General features: G+C 50.1%; 1 long non-coding RNA gene and 1 other non-coding gene across 2 annotated transcripts; both read left to right on the top strand.

Annotated features, from left to right (window-relative positions):
- The first annotated feature begins 1,719 nt into the window (after nt 1-1,719).
- On the top strand, nt 1,720-2,322 carry LOC110304170 (uncharacterized). Its single transcript, XR_002379023.2, has 3 exons — nt 1,720-1,758; nt 1,886-2,040; nt 2,233-2,322. It is a non-coding gene; the product is annotated as an uncharacterized LOC110304170 (long non-coding RNA).
- Trnat-cgu (transfer RNA threonine (anticodon CGU)) lies at nt 1,742-1,813 on the top strand. The gene has a single exon. It is a non-coding gene; the product is annotated as a tRNA-Thr (tRNA).
- Nucleotides 2,323-20,084: the final 17,762 nt, after the last annotated feature.

Below are 20,084 nucleotides of genomic sequence, written 5' to 3'. Positions count from 1 at the left end.
CCATTACTAGATTCAGGGGATCCCATGCCCTCCTCTGACCTCGGCTGGCACCAGGCATACACTTGGTGCACATACATACCTGCAAGTGAAGCACTCACACGCATAAAGTAAAATTCTAAACAACCTCTTAGAGAGTGTGTGAGTTGGGGGGAGGGTGCTGGGGTAAAGGTTGGTGGTGGGGACCTTGTCTACCGTCCAGGAGACCCAGAGTTCCAGTCCAGGCCTCGCAGTGAAAAAACAAAAACAAGAAACAAAAAAATCTGTAGTGCTGTGCTGTACAAGGTACTTATGTCCAGTTAACACTATGTAAACTAAACAAAGTTATAATAAAAGTTGTGTTTTTAGCCGGGCGTGGTGGCGCACGCCTTTAATCCCAGCACTCGGGAGGCAGAGGCAGGCGGATTTCTGAGTTCGAGGCCATCCTGGTCTACAAAGTGAGTGTCAGGACAGCCAGGGCTACACAGAGAAACCCTGTCTCGAAAAACCAAAAAAAAAAAAAAAAAGTTGTGTTTTTAACATACATCCATAACGATATCCTTAAGTTTTACAAATCTCCCCAATTTTACATTAAAAAAAAATTCTAGGGGGCTGGAGGAGATATCTTAGAGGATAAGAGCACACTGGCTGCTCTTCCTGAGGTCCTGAGTTCGATTCCCAGCAACCACATGGTGACTCACAACCATCTGTAATGAGATCTGGGGCCGCCTTCTAAGTCTGTTAGGCATACATGCAGGCAGAATGACTAATAGCACGAGCCCTATGGAGGGCGTTTCCTTCGCCAGGATGTCCTATCCTACTTACAGGAGTGCACCTAAGAAGGCTGGTGAGTGGGACCTTTGACAGCCCGGTTGGCATCACAGCCCTGCACCAAGGGGAGGGCCACTCTCTCCTCTCTCCTGGAACAGATGCCATGGCCATAGGATTCAGAGACCAAATTTCCTTACTAAAACTTTTAAGACTTTTTAAAAATTACAAAGTTAAATACTAGACCTAGGAACTAGGATTGTAGCTCAGTTCAGCACGCACGAAATCCTGGGTTCGATTCCCCAGCATCCGGTAAAACGGGCCTAGTGGCCCAGGCCTGAAATCCCAACCCTTGGAAGATGGAGGAGGAAGGATCCTGAGTTGAGAGTCTGAAGTCAGCCTGGGAGTCTCTGTCTCCAGTAAATACCTGACGACATAAACGTCGACGAAATGGAGGACCGAGGAGACAGTGGGAGAAGCACCCCAACCCCTCACCCATCCCTCGCCTGGAACTAAACCTAAAGCGAATTAAAGTCCCGTCTGTCCCTCAATCCCCGTCTCCCTCCGATGACCGCCCTCCTTCTCCGTAGTCTCGCCCTCCGGCCTCGCCCTCTTGGCCTCCGTTATTCACCCGGGCCTCCGCGCCGTGCCGGGTCCCCGCCGTCCACAAGCTGGTTCCCCGCTCTCACGCTCATGCCGGACCTCACGCACAGCTCTGAGGCCTCTCCCGGCTGTGTGAGGCCCGAGCGGGGTGGGGAGAGGATGGCTCCGCGGCCGCCGAGGCTTTCCCGTGTCCTCAGGGCTCCGGCCCGCCGGCCCGCAGCACTATCCGCTAAGCAGACGCCGAGCGGAAGGGGGCCGGGACCCGTCAGTCAGAGACGCTCGGTGGGCGGGCTTTGTGCGGGGGCGGGGCCTGAGCAAGGGGCGGGGCTTGCCCGCCTCCCCGCCCGCACCACCTCCCCTCCACTGAGAGCTTCCACCAGCCGCTCGGCTGTCAGGCGCGGTGGCCAAGTGGTAAGGCGTCGGTCTCGTAAACCGAAGATCGCGGGTTCGAACCCCGTCCGTGCCTGTGTTTGGCAGGGATATTTTCTTGTTAGCTGATGCGTGTTTTCAGCTCCCTTTTTTGTTTGTTTTTGTTCAGGAGTTCAGCCCCTCCTCTACCGGTTCGGGGCTAGAGCACTGTAACTCTTTCCAGAGGCCCTGCACAGCTGCTGAACTCCCTGCATCCTCTACCCTTCGACTCCGGTCTGGATCCCAGCGACGAAGCCTTCTCTGTGAACTTTCCTTCCCTACAACGTGCGTGTCGCCGCTTTCTCCTGCTCAGCCAACTGCCCTCCCCTCCCCCAGGCGCCCACACCTTTCTCAGCCTTGACGTTTTATATGAGGCCCCACATAGTTGTGACACTTCCAAGTCTTTTGTAAGGTAAACGGCCAGATTTCATGTGACAGGACGTCCAATTCCTGATCCCATTTTGTTTGTTGTTTTAGGATATGGTCTCCTGTGTCCTGCCGGGATTACTGAGGTTGGTTTACCACCAACTAGCTTCTCTCTTCAAAACTATACTAAAGGGTAGCAATTTTTCGTTGTTTTCTTGTTTGGTTGGTTGGTTGGTTGATTGGATGGATGTTTTTGTTTTGGAGACAGTGTCTAACCACATAGCAATGTAGCTTTAACTATCCTGGCGCTCCCTATGTAGACCCGGCTGCCTTTGAACTGGCCATCCACTTCTGACTCCCAAGCGCAAGAGTAAAAACCTCAAGTTTTATGCCAGATTCTGTAATTTTCAGTTGTAACACTTAACATATCACTCTGGTTTCATGAATAGAACTCCACCTCTTCCTTTCTAACTCATACTTCTGTTACTGTGGCTCCTCCCTCTGTCACTCCCCCCCCCCCCCCATCCCCAGATCCCTCCCCAATTTAAAGTATAGTTCACTCCCCAGGTCTTGTTGCTTAGATGATCCCGGGGTGAGCTGAGTATATATAGATATTTATTGTAAGAGCCCAATACCTGAACTGAAGGAGAAACACTTGGCTTTGGAAGGTGTCAGTGCCATCATAAAATTGTTACTACATACAAAGAGGATTTGTCTCTGACAATGGCCTGAAGGTCTAGACATTAGGGGTAGGATGGGGACAGGAGCCTTGTACTCTTGGATATAGCCTTGACTCCAGCCCCTCCCTGTGCACTCCTGGTGAGAAAGCACCCCTAGGCGGGACTCCTCTTTTCTGTAGTAGCTGGAACAGAGAATTCTGCCCCCAAAGGAGTGAGGGAGGAGACAAAACAAAGCCAACAGAAGAGGTTCAAGGTACAGAAAGGGTTAACATACAGATACTGGGGAAGTGTGAACTTCCCAAAAGGTGAAGAGCCAGAGGCAGGAATCCAGCCTCTGGCTCTTCAGGGCCAAGGTCTATGAGGTCAGAGGATAGCTAAAGCAAGGTAGAGAACAGAGAGTTCTTGCAATTACTCTGCAAGCTAGCTGTGTCTAACCAGGCTGGGGGTACTGGAGGGCACGCACAGAGAGAAGACAGCTTTGCTGAGTTTATGGTGTCACCTGCATGAATCCCTTATAGACTCTGGGCTCCCATTGCTTCACTTGCTAAACTCCAAAGCTAATTAATGCTTCCCAGGGCTGGGGAGGGAACTCAGTTGGTAGAGCACTTGCCTAGAATGCACAAAGCCCTGGATTTGATCCCTAGGGCCCCCTAAACCCAGCACAATGGTGCAGACCTGTAACTCTAGCTCTGCAGAGACAGCAGCAGGGATATCACAAGTTCAAGGTCACCCTTAACTACATGAGACCCTGTCAAAGAAGGAAAGGAAAAAGGCTTTTCCAAATGCTTTGTGGCCTGAGAGTCTCAGTTCCTGCCTGAGAGCTATAAGCGAGGGACCTCAAGGATTCTACAACCTCTTTATGATTGTCCGCTGTCCCACCAGGTTTAGCCACTGTGAGCCCATAGTAAGAATTATGTGACTCCCACCCCCTAAAGCCAGTCAAAATCCTCTTTAATGGCAGGACCAGAGCTGCCGGCTCCCCTTCCAGTCCTCTCTCTGAGTGTCACAGTCAGGATCTAGAACAAACCACAGTGTTTGTACTGCAGTGTGAGCCACAGTGCAGCCATAATAGTTTGTGGGCAGCTCGATCTCCAGGAAACTTAAAGCAACCCAGTTTACTGCCAACCCTCTTCCTTCCTGTGAGAGAATACTATTTGACTAAAAAGCAGAATTTAGCCACTGTACCTCTTAAGCCTCCTGCTGTGAGTTTTACTCCAATCTCTTGGCCCTGGAGAGACATCTTCTCGAATCGTTCATTGTACAAAGAAATCCAGATTCCTAAACTAATCAAATCAGGTGAACATTGAGTTTCATGGGGTCCCTGCCCATTCAGAGATTTTCAGCAGATACTTCAGAAGTCTCTTTTAGTCCCCTTTCCAGTCACCACTGCATAAACACTAGCCATTTTCTTTGCTTCTGTACTAATTGTTTATTTTGTCGACTGACACGTCCAGCAGGTCCAGTTATTCGAGGGTCTTGAGGGGATCTTCTCCTAAGAACCAAATGGGGGGAGGGAGAGACAAGAACCAAGTGCACACGGGAAGCAGTCTGATTAGCATCAAGGTCTCATTGTATTCAGCAAGGCTCAAGGCTTAAATGCACAAGCAAAAGAGGAAGTACTTCTCAGCAGGAGGGATGGGGCAGCGGGGAAATTTTTCTTTTGGCGACTACAAGGGGAGGCAGGAACTTGGTGGTATCAGGGTACATCTTGTGGTCAGGACATCCGGCACTGACTTAGGGCTGGAACAATCTGTGGTTGTTCTTGGAGCAATGCTTCGGTGGCCCGCTTTTGACCCCCTTTTCTTCTCAGGGCGGGGAGAGGCCCAATTCAGAGATCAGGACAATTGTGTTGTCTTAGTAGCTCCCAATAGTCGACTTGGGGTCTAACTGGCCTGAGCTCTCAATGAACCTCCTTTCCTCCCCAGTTTTGTTTTGTTTTTGTTTTTTTTGCATGTTTGCCTATTTAAAAATATTTACTTTATGTATATGAGTGTTCTATCTGCCCAGAAGAGGGCATCAGATCCCATTATAGATGATTGGAAGCCACCATGTGGTTACTGAGAATTGAATGCAGGCCCTCTGGAAGAGCAGTCAGTGTTCTTAACCACTGAGACATCTCTCCTGGCTTCTTGACTATCTCAAAATAGATGAATCTTTCGGGAGTCTGTCAACCAGTGGGAACTTTCAGTTCCTAGTTCCAGGCGTCTGCTGCCACACTTGTCTTTATCCTTTCTGTCTTTGACCTTGAAGTACCACACTCTAACATCTGTGTAAGGGGGCAGAGGCGCTTCTCTTCCCCTTTTGGACAACCCTCACAACCTACAGGACAAATATATTTTTGAGTAAAGATATAATTATTCTTTATAGATGGTTATTGTAGCAGTCTCTGAAGGTCCAAGCCCATCCTTGAGTACAAAGCGAATCTAAAGCCACCAGCCTATCAGGTCATTTCATAGCCTCCAAAATGACAAGGGAAGAGAATTAGTTCAAGGTTACCCAAAGTCCTTTGTGGTTTGTTTTTTGAGTCAGAGACTCCTGTATCCCAAACTATCCTTAAGCCTGAGGCTGACCTTGAACTCATGACCTTCCTTGTCTCCACCTCTCGAGTACTGGGATTGTGGACACCACAGCTGACTTTATGTGGAATTGGGGATCCATATTTTATTCCTGTTTGACAAGCCTACCTCCTTCTTCCAGCCCCCAAATTTAGCCCTCCACAAGATGAGCAGAAATGTCTTAGAAAAGCTTGCTCTCCTGTTCCTTGACTTTTGCATCTATTCCTTTGCTAGTTGTGAGCCCAGCAGGCACTGTATCAGTCTAATAAACAACACTTTGTTTGTTTGTTTTGAGACAGGGTTTCTCTGTATAGCCCTGGCTGTCCTGGAGCTTACTTTGTAGACCAGGCTGGCCTCAAACTCAGAAATCCGCCTGCCTCTGCCTCCCGAGTGCTGGGATTAAAGGCGTGAACCACCATGCCCGGCTTCCCAAAAGGAAAACTAGGTAGTTCCCCAAATCATCAGAATCAGCCACACTATCCAAAGAGGAGATGCTGATGCACTGTCAAAGGCTGCGTTTCCCCAGAGGCCCAGACACAGGTTCTTGTTCTATGCTTGGGAAGAGTGGGGGCAGGTGTGGATTGGGCAAAGCCTCCCTCCCCTGCTCCCCCTCCCCCATCACTGAATGTGAGCTAGACTTTAGCTCTGATAGAGGATGGTCTTGTGCCTAGTTGTATGCCCTTCCTAAAAAGTAATAGGTCACAATGACTGACACACCATGCGCACACACACAGGGGCTGGGGGAGGAGGCTTAATAAAGACAGCAATCAAACCAGACCTATAGGAGATCTAGTGGCACAGGCTTGAAGTTCCAGTTACTCAGGAAGCTGAAGCAGGAAGATTAAATATCCACGGCTACCTGGGCTACAGAAAGATTCTCAAAGCCAGCCTACGGAATTTACTTAGACCCTTATCTCAAAAAAAATGTTTTAAGGGTCGAAGATATAGCTCAGTGCTAGAGTACTTGCCTACCAGGACTGAGACCCTTGGTTCCATTCCCAATGCCATAAATAAATAAATAAATAAATAAATCTATCCTAAATGGCAGAGCAAAAAAGAAGCTTGTAGAACTCTGGCCAAAGGCTTGGCCCTCAACCAAGGACGCTGGGACCTTTCACTTACTCTGCCCACAGAAAGTCATTCAGAGGCTCCTGTGCAGGACGACTCTAGCCCAGGTCAGCAGTGACATTGTATAGACAAAGGTCATCAAAATCAAGTAGCAGTCAGTGCTAATGTCCTTCCCCTTTCTGCAGCTGGGTCCGGGAAGTCACAGAGGGGAAGATCTCTCAACTTGCCAATGTGGAAACTGAAGCCCACGGGGAGGGAATCACATGTGGACGTCTTCGTGGGCAGTGGGGGAGTGAAGCAGGTTCCACCTGGAGACCAACCTAGTAATCCTAGTGATGTTTCCTGCAGTAAACGGGCCCTCCCTGGTGTTTCTCCCTCATAACATTACCTGGGCTAAGAGAAGACATCAAGGTAAACTGCTATATATGAGGTGTGTGTGTGTGTGTGTGTGTGTGTGTGTGTGTGTGTGTGTGTGAACCCCATGCTGCCCATGGCTACAGGTTCTTTGTAACTCTTTGTTCTCTCTGGACACCAGGTGACAGCAATACTTAAAACAATTAGATTTTAAACTGTTAGCTGCTGTTTCTTTTACTCACACTCTAAAGTTTGTGGGGTTTTTTTGTTTTTTTTTTAACTAACCTCTCAAGGTTTGAGAAATGCTCCTTTCTATCTGTAGCCCACATTAGCATTTGCCTCGGGAGGTGCTGGGGCATCAGGAGCCCTTGCAAGATGGAGCCAACAGACTGTGACAACCTTTCAGGAATCCTTCCTTTCTCTGGGTCCCTTTCTGGCCCTGGAGGCAGGACCAGTCCCACTGTCTGGCTTGACCAGTGCCTGTGCTCATCTTTCCTACAGGGCCACCCCAAGAAGCAAGGGATTCTGTCTGTTTATGGACTAGCTAGTGATGGAGAGGAGGCATTTGCCATGTAAGGAGAAGGCCAGAGCCCTAGTAACTGGCCTTCTCTAGTGTAATGTGGCCTTGCAACCTGCCTGTGGCTACCCCAAATTTGCAGAATTTCCTTTCTTGACCACCTTTGATTCCATTGATGGGATTAGCCCCCCTCCCCCCAGCTATGTCCTTTGATGTGGGCAGGGGATAGCAGGAGGAGGTGCCAAGTAGCAAATCTTAATCTCTGGAGGGCTTCTCCGGATTTGGGGTCTGGGTAAACCCATTACATCCTTGTTCTTTTATCCCTCCAGGACACTGGCTCCTCTAGGCTCCTGAATCTCACAGATCCAAAGGGTCTGTCAGACATCAATAAATGGCAGCATCACCGACCATGCCAGGGTATCCTCCTTAGGGTATCCTCCTTTCTGCCCGGGGCTCTGAAATAGTAGGGATTACAGAAGCCTGAAGCCTGCACCCATCTTCTTTAAGGGCATGGAGCCTTCTGCCCTCAAGCTTTTCCAGAGCTGTTGGCTTTTGAGCACCTGCCTCAGCGCATCTGTCTGTCCTAATCAGGGAATCTGGGTGTCACAGGCAGAGAAATCGCTCAGCCCCGCCACAGGATTTAAAGCGTGCATTGGATAGTGGGGCCAGGAAAGAGGAGATCGGAACGTAGCCAATGTCTGATCGCAGAAGTGTCACGGTATTTTAAGTAAATGATTGCAAGATTCCACCTGAAGATGGTTAGGGAACTCAGTCTCGGTGGTTATTTGGGCTTCTCTAGGGCCCCTGGAATCAATCTTCCGCTGATTTATTTTGGTAGAAGCCTGCGGATGGTACACATCCAATTAACCCTTTGCACGCCAGCAGAGAGGGAAGAGACAGAGAAACCGGTAGCGGGTTAGGCTTTCACCTCTACAGTTTTCGGTTACTCCCATCTGTATCACAGCATCTCAGTCCCACCCTTAAAGGAACCCAGGTTTTCAAGAGGTTCTCTCCCTGGGAACTACACTGGGTACTTTAAAAATCTATTGGGGTTGCCAAGAAGCCCTCAATGGCAGGTCTGGCCTAGGTTGCGGGTAGGGTGATCGAGGCCCGCTGCAGGGCGCTGCAGAGCGCTGCTCCGCGACAGTCGCGCGGCGCGAGAGCAGGGTGGCCGGCAGGGGGCTCCCGGCGCCGGTCTTCACGGGAGGAAGCCCCGGCAGCGGATCGGACCGGTCAGAGGAGGAAAGGGGAAAATTACTGAGGCTCGGGGGACAGGAAGGGCTGCGTGACTGGGTGGAAGGCACTTGAGACTGTCGAGTCGGGTGGCCCAGATCCTCTGCCCCGGGCGATTCTGGAGAGGGACACCCCAACCCACTCCAGGGTCTTTCCGCCCGGATTGTAAGCGTGAGCGGGCGTCTCGGCCGGGGGCGGCGCCGGTGAGGGGCGGGCGGAGGGCGGACCGGGGCGGAGCGCGGTCGGCTGGGCTCGAGGAGGCTGCGCTGGGCGGGCGCTGGCCGTGTGGGTCCTCCGGGAGCCGCGGGGCGCGCAGCCTTCCTGATGTGTCACCAGCACGTGGAGCCAGATAGCGCCCGGAGAGCAAGCGAGAGGAGCCCCGCAACTTTCGAGGGGCTCCGCAGCAGCGCACATGTCTTCCGGGGCGCGGCAGGGGCCCTGCGGCGATCCCTAGGTCCCGGAGCAGGTCTCGAGAGGCTGGGGACCCTTGGCCGGAGCGCACGAAGCTGCGGGAACATCGGGGTACGCGGCGCGGGCTGCGGCCGCGGTGCGGGAGGAAGCAGTCTGCGTCGCCGTGGCTCGGTCCCGCCTCGCCGAGCTGAGCGCAGGTAACCGGGCGGCGCACCGCTGGGCCTCGCGGGCACGGAGTGTGGGCGCTGGGAAGTTTCTCGGCGTGCAGCCCTTGCGCTCGGGTGGATATGAGGCGGGGGGCGGCCGGGGGCGCTCACTCCCGGCGTCTCCAGGACTGCTCTCTCGGGCAGGGTGCGCTGCGCGTCGTGTAAACCTTCGAGGGCTGGTTTTGGAGCCCTCGGGGCCGAGGCCGGGAGGGGCAGGTGGCTTCTTTGAGAAACTGTCCTCGAGCCAAGAGCGGGCGGCGGGACTCATGCCCCGGGCAGCCCGTCGTGGGGGACGCACGGCATCCGGAACTCCAAGACGGACGGGAGCTGAGAGCTGGGTCTTTGCGGGCAAGATGAGAGTGTCAGTTCAACTGGCCTACAAAGTCCCAGTCCTCGGTCCCCAGGACCGGCATTTTCTTCACACTCCTCGCCGCCCGCAGCCCGCCCCTTCTTGGTCCTCGTGCGCTCGGGCTGGGCCCCCACCTCCCATGTCCATCGGGATAGAAGCGACTTGGAAAGGCGTCCGCCGCGGGGTGTCTGTGCGGTTTTGGGGGGGAATCTCTTGCTTCGGCAGAGACATCGCAACGTGCTTGAATGTCCTGGGGTCGGGGGAGAAAGGGCATTTTTCTTCTGGACCGGCCTGCCTTGCTGTATGGCGCCAACCTTGAGTTTGGAGGTGGGGAAGCTAGAGCCTGGTTTCTGGACAAGCTCCTGGAGAGGCGGCCTCGGTGCGGAGCCCAACTCCAGGTCTTAAGTGGAGTCCGTGGACACTTCTCTAACCAGTCTTTTGCCCTCTTTCATAACCTATTACTGACCCCCTTCAAGTTTTATGCTGAAAAAGCCCCCCCCCCCGAGTTCTATTGCTCTTAAAACTTTGCTTACCACCCCCACCACCAAACAAAATTCCATACAAAGCCCTGAAATCTCGAGTTCCTGACCTTGGTCCCTTTTGTCATTTTGTGTTGTGTGACTCTGTTCTAGGAGCACTTAGCACTTGGAACTCTGTGTATGAAGGGCAAGCTGACCAATAGGGTACCTCCTGCCCCCTTCTTCCTGGCATTAGGAAATGAGAGAGGTTTCTAGAAGCTCGGAGGCTGGAGACAGAAAAACTAGGTTGGTCCACCACTTTGTACAAAGTTGCACAAAAACCATATAAGAGGTATTTTCCCCCACAGGCTCCCCTTGCTTGTGAACCACGTGCAAAGTAGTCCCTGTCCCTTGCTGGCATGTAGCAGTAGGGACAGGAGAGGGAGCCAGGTGTGGAGAGAAGTCTCAGAAATGTGGTGTTGGGCCGGCTGATGAGCCCCAGCAAGGATCATAGCCTGAGCTGTGTCTATGCTAGCTCTAGTTGATGGAGTACACTGGTGCCTGAAGAATGGGAGAAAAGAGTTTCTTTGACCACGGTGTAGATTTCCTACCATCTTGATAGATGACCATTTTGTGACAAAACTGTTTAGGGAGTGGACGAAAGGCACTTCTGGAAGCCTCGTTCCTAATTAAGAAAAATGCTTTCTTTGGGGGTGCAGGATCAGGCTGAAAAAAACAGCTTATTCTGTTGTCCCAGCCCCCAACATCAGTCCCGAAAAGTAAATGAAGTGGAAATCTCCATAGTATTGTGTAGTCATAAACCATCCACAGACGTGAGCCGGAGCCGAGCGATGCAGAAAAGCTTGCCGGACTGGCTGCTTGGCACCCACCCTGGAGGGGCCAAACTTTGGAATCTGGGACATAAGTCACTGGGAATCAGGAGCTCCTAGCATCCAGGGCCTGCAGCTCCTTCCTAGTCAGGCATGGCTGTGGCCAGGTGTTAGGGATTCAGTTAGATAATGATTTGGTCCTTCATTGCTTTAGGGTAAGTGAATTGTTTAATTTTGCCTTTCTTTTCTCTCCTTTTGGAAGGAAGGAAGGAAGGAAGGAAGGAAGGAAGGAAGGAAGGAAGGAAGGAAGGAACATTGACCGAGATAGGCATTAGGCTGGGTTGGCCTCTCCTCCAGCAGCTGATTTCTGCTTTTAAATAAGCAAATGCATTTAGCAAAAGCAAATGCTTCACTTGAGGACTTTGTGGCTCTGCTGTGTCTCCTGGCAGACTCCTCCTTCCTGGCCCCAGCACCTCACCCTATTCCATCCTTGGAAGATGGGCACCTTAAGGCTTCTCAAGGGGATGTGGCTGGATGGCCAGGCTTGTTTGTGCTGGAACCTTCTTCAGGAAGTAGCTAAAGGCAAGGTGGAAAGCTGACAGGAGGGAAAAGATTTTAGCTAGACCTCCAGGGAGACCCATGTGAATTCAGGTACTGCTTGCTGGGAGGAAACACTCGTTCCCTCAGCTCTTAAGTAAATTGCAACCCTGTGAATAATTAACCTCACCCCTCCTAGGTTTTTTTTTTTTTTAAATAAAATCTCAACTTATTAAAGATTAAAGATCAATTTTTGCGTAGCAGGCTAAGAATGATAAAGGGTGATATTGGGAGAAGCTAGTTCTCCACTCCTCTACCTTCAAGTCCTGGCAACTTTGAAAGCTTTATTTTTTGTTTATTTTATGTGCATACGTGTTTTGTCCACATGTATGTCTGCATCACATGCATGCCTGGTGCCCGAGGAGGCCAGAAGAGGGTGTGTCTGGAGGGCCACATGATTGTGAGATGCTTTGTAGGCGCTGGGAAGGACAGCCGGAGCCCATAACTGCTAAGCTGCACCTCCAGCCTGAGAAGGCTAATACTTAGATAGGCTTGCTTTGTTTTACTACTGCCTGCCCTGCCGGCCTCTTGAGTGTCTTCCTGGGCTGTCTTCACTGCCTTTGTCCAAAGTGAAGTTCTCCAGGGTGGTGGCTTTCTGCCCCTGTGCCTGTACCGCCTTTATCTAGCAACTGCTTGGCTCTCCTTACCTCATTGGGTTGATTCCTCGTCTCCGGCTGCTCTGCTACCCTCTGAAGGCTGGTAAATATTTGGCTAGTGTCAGGACTTTTGCACAAAAGCACGGAGCTCCTGATCTGTGATAAGTCCCTACAAGAGAGTTATATAGCAGGAAGGGAGGGGTCATTTTAATTTCTAAAGGCCGCCAAGGCACACGGTGGGTTTGGGTGTATTAGGGCTCCAGTTCTGATCCCTCTGTAGGCAGGGTGGCCTAGGTGACTTGACTCTTCCCCAGTTTCTCCTTTGTGAATAGGGTTGTGATTTTTTACTTTGGGAGGGTGTGGTAAGGTTTATATTTTAAACTGTGTACAGTGGCTGGCACAACTTAGCAGCTCTCCCATGAGAGATCCATGCTACACCCCCACACCCCCCCACACACACATGCACACTGTGAGTGTGGAGGTGTCCATGGTGGTGTGGCCATGTGCCCCGCTCGTATTTGAATCTCCATGTTTATATCTGTTGGTTGAGAAAGGTGCCGTGTGACTGAGACCTTATGCTTTTGAGTCTGGCAGGTTCTCATACTAACTGTTGTTTGCTGACACATATGGCCTTGGGGAAGTTATTTGGAAGTTATTCTTGGGGAAGTACACCAGGAATGGTAGTAGCTTCATGATCAAAAGCTGGGGGTAATATCTGGAGCCCTTCTCTTGCCCCAGGCTTGCTCCTTCATTTTGTTTGTTTGCTTTAGAAATGTTTAGCATATTTTGTTTATTTATTTATCTGTATGTATAAGCATAGATATGTATATGCATGTATATGCACGTATACCCATATACATATCCATGTATATGCACATATACCTGTATACATATCCATGTATATGCATGTATACCTTCTACCACATGGATCCCAAGGATTGAAATCAAATTACTAGGCTTGGTAGCAGAGGACTTGACTTTGGTCTTACCAGCTCTTGTTGCTGTTTAGTTCCTGGAGCATCTGTGGGGAAGCTGTCGGTTCCCCCACTGCTCACCCTGGCCTTTCTGCCAGCCCTGGGAGCACATGAGGGGAAGGGTGAGGCTGAGATCCAAAGCAGAAGAAAGGCTTCTCCCAGGGTCTCCTAGCCAATTCCCTGGCCTTCTGGGGGTAGCTCCCCGGTGGGGAGGCAGCAAGCCTGAGTGATAGCACAGGAGCTGAGAGGTCTGAATTTGCCAGGACAGACCTCAAAGGAACCCCGTAACCTGTGGCAGCCACTGTGCACTGTTCTGCAGAGCAATCAGCCTGGACAGCTTGAAGACCCTTCCACCTCTGACCCTAATACAAGTCCTGAAAAGTCCCAGGAAAAAGATCTCAATTTCTCTGGTGGCTCCAGGCTGGCTTCCTCTTACTGGCTTCGTGGCAAGTTCAGCATGCTCAATAGGGGAACAAAATAGTTTGCTTTTTTTTTTTTTAAGACTTATTTATTTATTATGTTTAAGTACAGTATAGCTATCTTCAGACACACCAGAAGAGGGCATCAGATCTCATTACAGATGGTTGTGAGCCACCATGTGGTTGCTGGGGTTTGAACTCAGGACCTCTGGAAGAGCAGTCAGTGCTCTTAACCACTGAGCCATCTCTCCAGCCCTGCTTTTTTTTCTCTTTTTTTGCTAAGATTATCATCAGATTGGGGGAAAAATCAGAACTTCATGAGCCTATACTTTCTTATGGCACAGTGATTTTTTTTTTTTTAGAATTTCTAAGGCATTAACTGTCTTCTTTAGTACTAAAGTCTCTAGTTGCCTTAACTGGCCCTGCGCAGAACGAATGTGCAGATGACTTCTCACCCGCTATGGGTGTGCCCTCCCTCCTCTTGGCATGATCTGGGCAACTGGGGAATTTGGAAATCACTGTGCAGCCAGCCCCCTGTGTTGGCTGCCCAGGAGGACTGAGGAAATGAAGGGGCCCGTGGAACCAGCTGTCCTGAGATTTTGATTTCACTGTTGCCATCTTGGGGCCTGAAATTACCTTCTCTGCCCAGTAGGAACTGGGCCGAATACACTACATCCCCTTGTGGTCTTAGCCCTCCTGAGAGAGGACATGACAGAGGAGAGGGGGATGGGCTGCGTGCGGAAGAGTGGGAGGGGTGTAGGAGGAATTTGAAGATGTGCAGCTGTGAAGTTTGGATCTAGGAAGACTTTGTGGTCCATGCGCCTGCAAACTGCTTCCTTTCACTGGATCTCTTGCCCTGGGGAGTGTGGGGTTCAGGGGTAAGCACTGGCTTCCCTTTCTTAGAAGCTAAAATCCCAATCTCCCAAGCACATGCATAAGAAATAACCCTTCAAGCTGAGCAAGATGGCTCACTGGGTAAAATCACTGCTGGGCATGTCTGATATCTGAGTTTTAATCCTTCTGATGGTGGAAGGAGAGAATTGAGTCCCGAATGGTGTCCTTTGACCTCCATGTGTGTGCTTTGACATGGGCACACCTGCATTTTACACATGTGCTCATGCACATGTGCGTGCATACATGAGGGCACACACACGCACACACACTAGTGATGAATAATTTAAAAAATAGCCCTTCACCTCTTCCCTTTTCCTTCCTGATCCTCTGAAAACAGAGAAAGGGCGTGGTACCCACTTGCTGGTAGCATCTTGCTTTCCAGAAGGCTGTCAGGGACCTGTTGTGCTGCTGCAGACGGGGCTGGGGAGAAGGCACTGGCTGACTAGATTTGGGAGCTTGGTCATTATAGACACTGGCTGGATTGGGCTGGTAATACCTCCCCAAACTCAGTTTTCTGACTCCATCCAAACCTGCTTTGTGGGGCATTGTGAAAAGTGAACAGAAAGCCCATGGGAATGCCAGGCACAAGGTAGAGGGTAGGACATGGAGGCTGGTCCCAAGTGATACCAGAGTTCACCCCTGGGCTTGTGGGGCTGATGAGCAAACTCTAGTAAGGTCAAGATAGGACAGCCAGAGGTTGGCAAGCCCGATTGCTAACTTGATATCTGTAGAGAAACCCCTGGAAGAAAAGCCTTTGCCAGAGAGATTTACCTGTAACCAGCTGGTTGGGGTAGGGGTGCCAGAAGTGCCTATGTTCCAGAGGAGTCCGGTGATCACTACTGGAGATGGTTGGAGGAGACAGGTCCGTGGGAGGGGCAGGCTGGGGTCTGACCTCTTACCACTGACCTGGCTGTTGTGGGCTTCAGAACACAGAGGCAGGAAGAAACTAGGTCTTTGCTTTTGGACTGTTTTGTTTTTGTTTGCTTGGGACAGGGTCTCACTGTGTAACGCTGGCTGGCCTGGAACTCACTGTTGCTCTTGGAAGTTTGAGTGCAGCAGATCCTCGCAAGCAGGACTTAGTATAAGCAGAATGTCCGGTCAGTGTTCCTGGCCAGACCCTTCCATATCTGTGAGAAGTCGGCAAATCACTAGCTCTACCCTGTTAGTGTGGAGGGTGAGCCCTCCCTTCCCAGACTCTCGGACACATTCACTCCCCCACCCTCACACTCTCTCCCGCAATCTGGTGACAGCAAGTGCTCATCTTTGGCCAGGTCTGAGAACATGCATGCGCGCACTCACAGTAACCTTGGCCAGATTTTGAGTGTTGAAACATCTGGCAAAGGAGCCCATCTCCACAATGGCTCTTTTCTATAGACATGGGCTTGGGGGAGGCGGGGTCAGAGCCGGAACTTGAGGGAAGGGGTCTTGGGGTCCTAACTTAGATGTGAGGGGTGGGAGTGGAGCAGGGGGTCAGCCTCTGAAAATAGAAGTAGCTAGAAAACCAGCCTCCCCTCGCCAGCTCCCGAGTGGGGGGAGGGGCTGCTGCCAACCTCCCCTGGCATTCTCCCTGTCTGCCCTCCTGGTGGATTTTGTTGTAATTAGACAAGTTGTGACAAATATCCCATTGCTTTTCGGGCCGGAGACTTGAGAGAGCCCTGCCTGGAAACCCAGCCTCATTCACTTGGAGCCATAATTAGGCAAGAGAACAGTTCATGGGCCTCTGATTCAATAAAGACTCTTTTATGATGTTGGTTTTTCCCAGAAAAAATAATACCACTTTGCTCCATTTATTGCATTTAATGTGTAATCATATTAGAGGCAGGCAGCCCAGGGGACCGAAGTTACGTATGTGGAGTTTTTTCACCAACGTCTGTCCGTGTCTTCAGAGAGAAGCAGTGTCGCCAGCAAGCAAGAAAAAAGTGACGCGGGACATTGTTGAATGTCTTTGAGGATCTTTCTCTCTTGTCATTGAAAAAGATGTTTTCTCCCTTCAGGGTGAGAGGTGACTAGGTTTAAAAGCCAGAGAGTGAAACTATCGTACCAGCCCTGGGCACCCCCACCTTGTTGCTCTGGGCTGTCCCATGTTGCTTACCCAAGCAGTGTGTGTGAGCCTCAGGTTGCTCCTTCAATGTCCATATTTGCCCAATGAACATGCATGCTGCAGAGAGCCAGAGAAGGTGCCCTCCTCCTTTCTGTAATGCCCTGACGGACCTTAACCACACCACTGGGCTACATGCAAGCACTACTGTAGCAGGTGGCTGGGGCAGCTAGCCTTGACTAAATATAGCCTGGAGTTCCCCAGTAGCACTGGGTTTATCAGGCAGGTGTGCCAGGCCGCTGCCAACACTAACAGAACATCTGACCCAGGTGCAGGGTGCTTAAAGGGTATGCTCTCCCGGGCAGCCCCCAACCCCTGCTATCTCTTTTGCCATTTTGTCCCCAGAGCAGTTCTCAGCCAGACCCAAAGTGTTTCCCAACCAGGGAGTAAAATTACTCCCACTGATCTGCCCAGTGCCAGGGCGAGGTAGAAATCACCAGTGGAATCAAGAACTTCTTTCCCAATTTGGGGTTTAGAAATCTTAGGCGATGAGGAAATTGCTGGTAGTCGCTTGTAGGAGTCGTCTTAAGAAAGAGGGCTTGACATTTCGGAATGCTGAAACTGGGTTGCATTAAACAGAGAAAATTCATTTAATTCCAGGTCGGGTGGGAGTCACCGCACCCCCAATCCCCAGTCTCTTCAGACATCCTGTAGTGGGGAAGAGCTGTGCAGTTTCTAGGAGATGGGTTGTCTTTGTATAATGGGACACGTTATAATAAATATTCTTAGTTTGGGCTGACAAAATGGATCAGCAGGCAAAGGTGCTTGCTGCTAAGCCTGAGGACCTGAGTTCGATTTCCAGAACCCACATGGGGGAAGGAGAGAACTAACTCCTGTGATTTGTTCTTTGCCCTAAAGGTGTGTGTGCACGTGTACACACACAGACACACACACACACACACATGCTAAAATTAAAAAACAATTCTTAATCTACTTTAAGACTGTTTTTGGAAATTTATACCTTAGGCTTTCTGGACGTTTTATACTTTTGGAAGAATTTCTGTTATATTTTATATTTTTATTATAATTTATACCCCTCCCACCAAGGAGGGGTATAATTAGAACAACTGAAACCAGATTATCCAATTAGCACATTTTTTTTTTCCTAATTAGCTTCTAGGAAGTTGTGATGAGATAAATCTTTTTAGGTTTCCAAATGGAACTTTGGCCACAGGGAGGCTCTGAAGAAGAAGTGCACAAGGGAAAACCAAGAATGGGGTCTTTAAAGTTTCAGCCCCCACCTGCTCCTCTGCTCCTGATAAACAAACCCAACCCATCAAGTCTGCCCCTCAGACAGCAGCAGTGGCCAGAGGAGTGTGTCCTTGTCTGCATAAAGCAAGCAGGGGAACTATTCATTCACAACTCCACTACCTCTGATAATACTAGCTGCAGCTGTCCCCACTTTTAGCCATGTTAATAGCTGGTATTTTGGAGAGAAAAGATGTCTGGTGGTATGTATCCATCCAGTGTGTCATTATTGAATGTCTTGTGTTTGCTTTCCTGTATCTACTTGCAACAAAAGCCATCTGGCCAGGGTCAGAGTGCTGCCCAGCCAAGGCCAGGAATGGGAAGCTGAAACTGCACTTTGTAGCTGATGCTGCTGCCACAGACCCACACCCTAACCCCCAAATTCTGAACCCCACAGAACTTCGAAAACCCCAAGTTTCAACTTTTGTAACTAAATCTTTGGGAAAACTTGAACTAAACCAAACTAACACTATTAGTCTATATTTAAATGTCGTGAGAGATATGAATATTCATAAGCCTCATTGTAGCGGTATTAATTAACATGTTTGATTACAGTTGCTGCCCCACTGGGTGCTGCCTAATGTGTAGCACAAGTGTCACGTTCCAGTCTAAAACCTAGACCCGGTTACAAGTACATCTGGCCTGAGAGACTGGGGTAAGAGACTGTGGCTCTTATTGTAGTATCCACTTAATAAAGGCAAGAACAGTGATGTGCTCAGAGCTGGGGAGAGTCCACTTTCTAGGGTTCTTTTCTGGCTATGGTAGGAGGCAGCCAGCCTGCAGGCGAGCTGCCCAAATAACCACATTTCTTCTTGTGTCCGTGGCTGGGTTTTGCCACATAGCTCTTCTAGCTGCCCGTCACAGGCCTTGCAAGCTCGCTCAGCAGGCTTTGCTTACGTGTCTTTTGGATGTAGCCAGTGGTGCCCGGTGCATGTGAGCAGCCGTGGTTCAGAAGCAAGCAGAAGCAGTTTTTAAAATTCAAATTACAAATCTTTTATGCTGGGAGGGTCACGTCTTATAACTAAGGAAGTCTGTCTTTTTTTTTTTTCCAAATTTTATTTATTTATGTATGTGAGTACACTGTCACTCTCTCCAGATACACCAGAAAACGGCATCAGATCCCATTACAGATGGTTGTGAGCCACCAAGTGGTTGCTGGAAATTGAACTCAGAACCTCTGGAAGAGCAGTCAGTGCTCTTAACCACTGAGCCATCGCTCCAGCTCCGAAGTCTCTGTCTTAACCATGGTTCAACTTAGGATTTCTGAACCTTACAAAATGTGTGGGAATAATATACTTACTATGTATCTGTCTGTCTGTTTCATCCAATTGGGGCATTGTATATGGTAATGTAGGTAGGGTCTGGACCACTAAGCTGCATCACTTGGCTCAATAAGCATTTACTGAAATCTGCCCTTAGGAGTTTCCTTCCTGTTCTTTTGGCCAAGGGCCGTGATTCAAATTCCAGCACTCAGGAGGAAGAGGCAGGCAGATCTCTTGAGTTCAAGGCCATCCTGGTCTACAAAGAAAATTCTGGGACAGCCAGGACTTTTAAATAGAAAAACCCTGTCTTAAAAAAACCAAGGGGGGAAAAAGGGAGTTTGGTTCTTTAAAAAATGGTTGCTGTGTGTATTTGTGAATGCCTGTATGTGTGCCATGTGTGTGCTTTGTACCACAGAGACCAGAAGAGCACACCAGATCCTCCGTAGCTGAAGTTGCAGGTTGTGAGTTACCATGTGTGTGCTAGGAACCAAGCCTGGGTCCTTTGCAAGAGCATCAAGTGCTCTTAACCACTGAGCCATCGCTCCAGCCTTGCCCTTCAGATTTCGACCTTTTCCTGGGCTGACAATATGCGGTGTGAATCTCTCTCACAATGCTGGATAGTGGCCATGAGCTGCAGCTTCCAGCCAGCCCCATGATCTTAAAAGAGGAAGAACCCATCTTTTACAGTGTGCTATTGCTAAGCGAGGACATCTGGTAGGTTGGGTGTGGCACACACATTTCCTCACTGGCTTCAGATAGGTGATTGACATGACTCCATGGAGGTTGAGGAAAGCCTCTAGTCTGTTCTGTGGTCTCATAGTAGCCATAGAAAGTGCATACCTGTGCTCGGCTGACATTGTATAGAAGCAGGTGGTTCAGGAGGAGAAGCACTTTTGCACAAAGTTTAGATCCCTAAGTAGTCCACAAGAGGAGTGGTCAGAAAAGCCCATCCCTCTATAGTGTACTCACTGGTCTGCAAACACAGGTGAAGGGACGTGCACTCGTCTTGGGGGCAGATACATGTATTTATATGGAAAGTCCATCCAGTTCCAGTAGTACTGAGGGGCACCTGGGTCTCCACCCTCTGGGCGCTGAGTTGTGCCCCACGATGTGCCAGCCATCAGCATAGACCCGATAGTGCTGGTGCTGGGGCCAGGGGGAGCCAAACCCCTGACAGTGAATGTTCTCACCAAAAGAATTTCTGGCAGATTGGT

The sequence above is a fragment of the Mus caroli genome, unplaced genomic scaffold (assembly GCF_978045245.1).
Source record: "Mus caroli unplaced genomic scaffold, Mus_caroli_1 scaffold_13, whole genome shotgun sequence".
NCBI lineage: Eukaryota > Metazoa > Chordata > Mammalia > Rodentia > Muridae > Mus > Mus caroli.
Note: the sequence above shows the minus strand (reverse complement) of the source record. Positions and strands in the feature narration are given on the sequence as shown.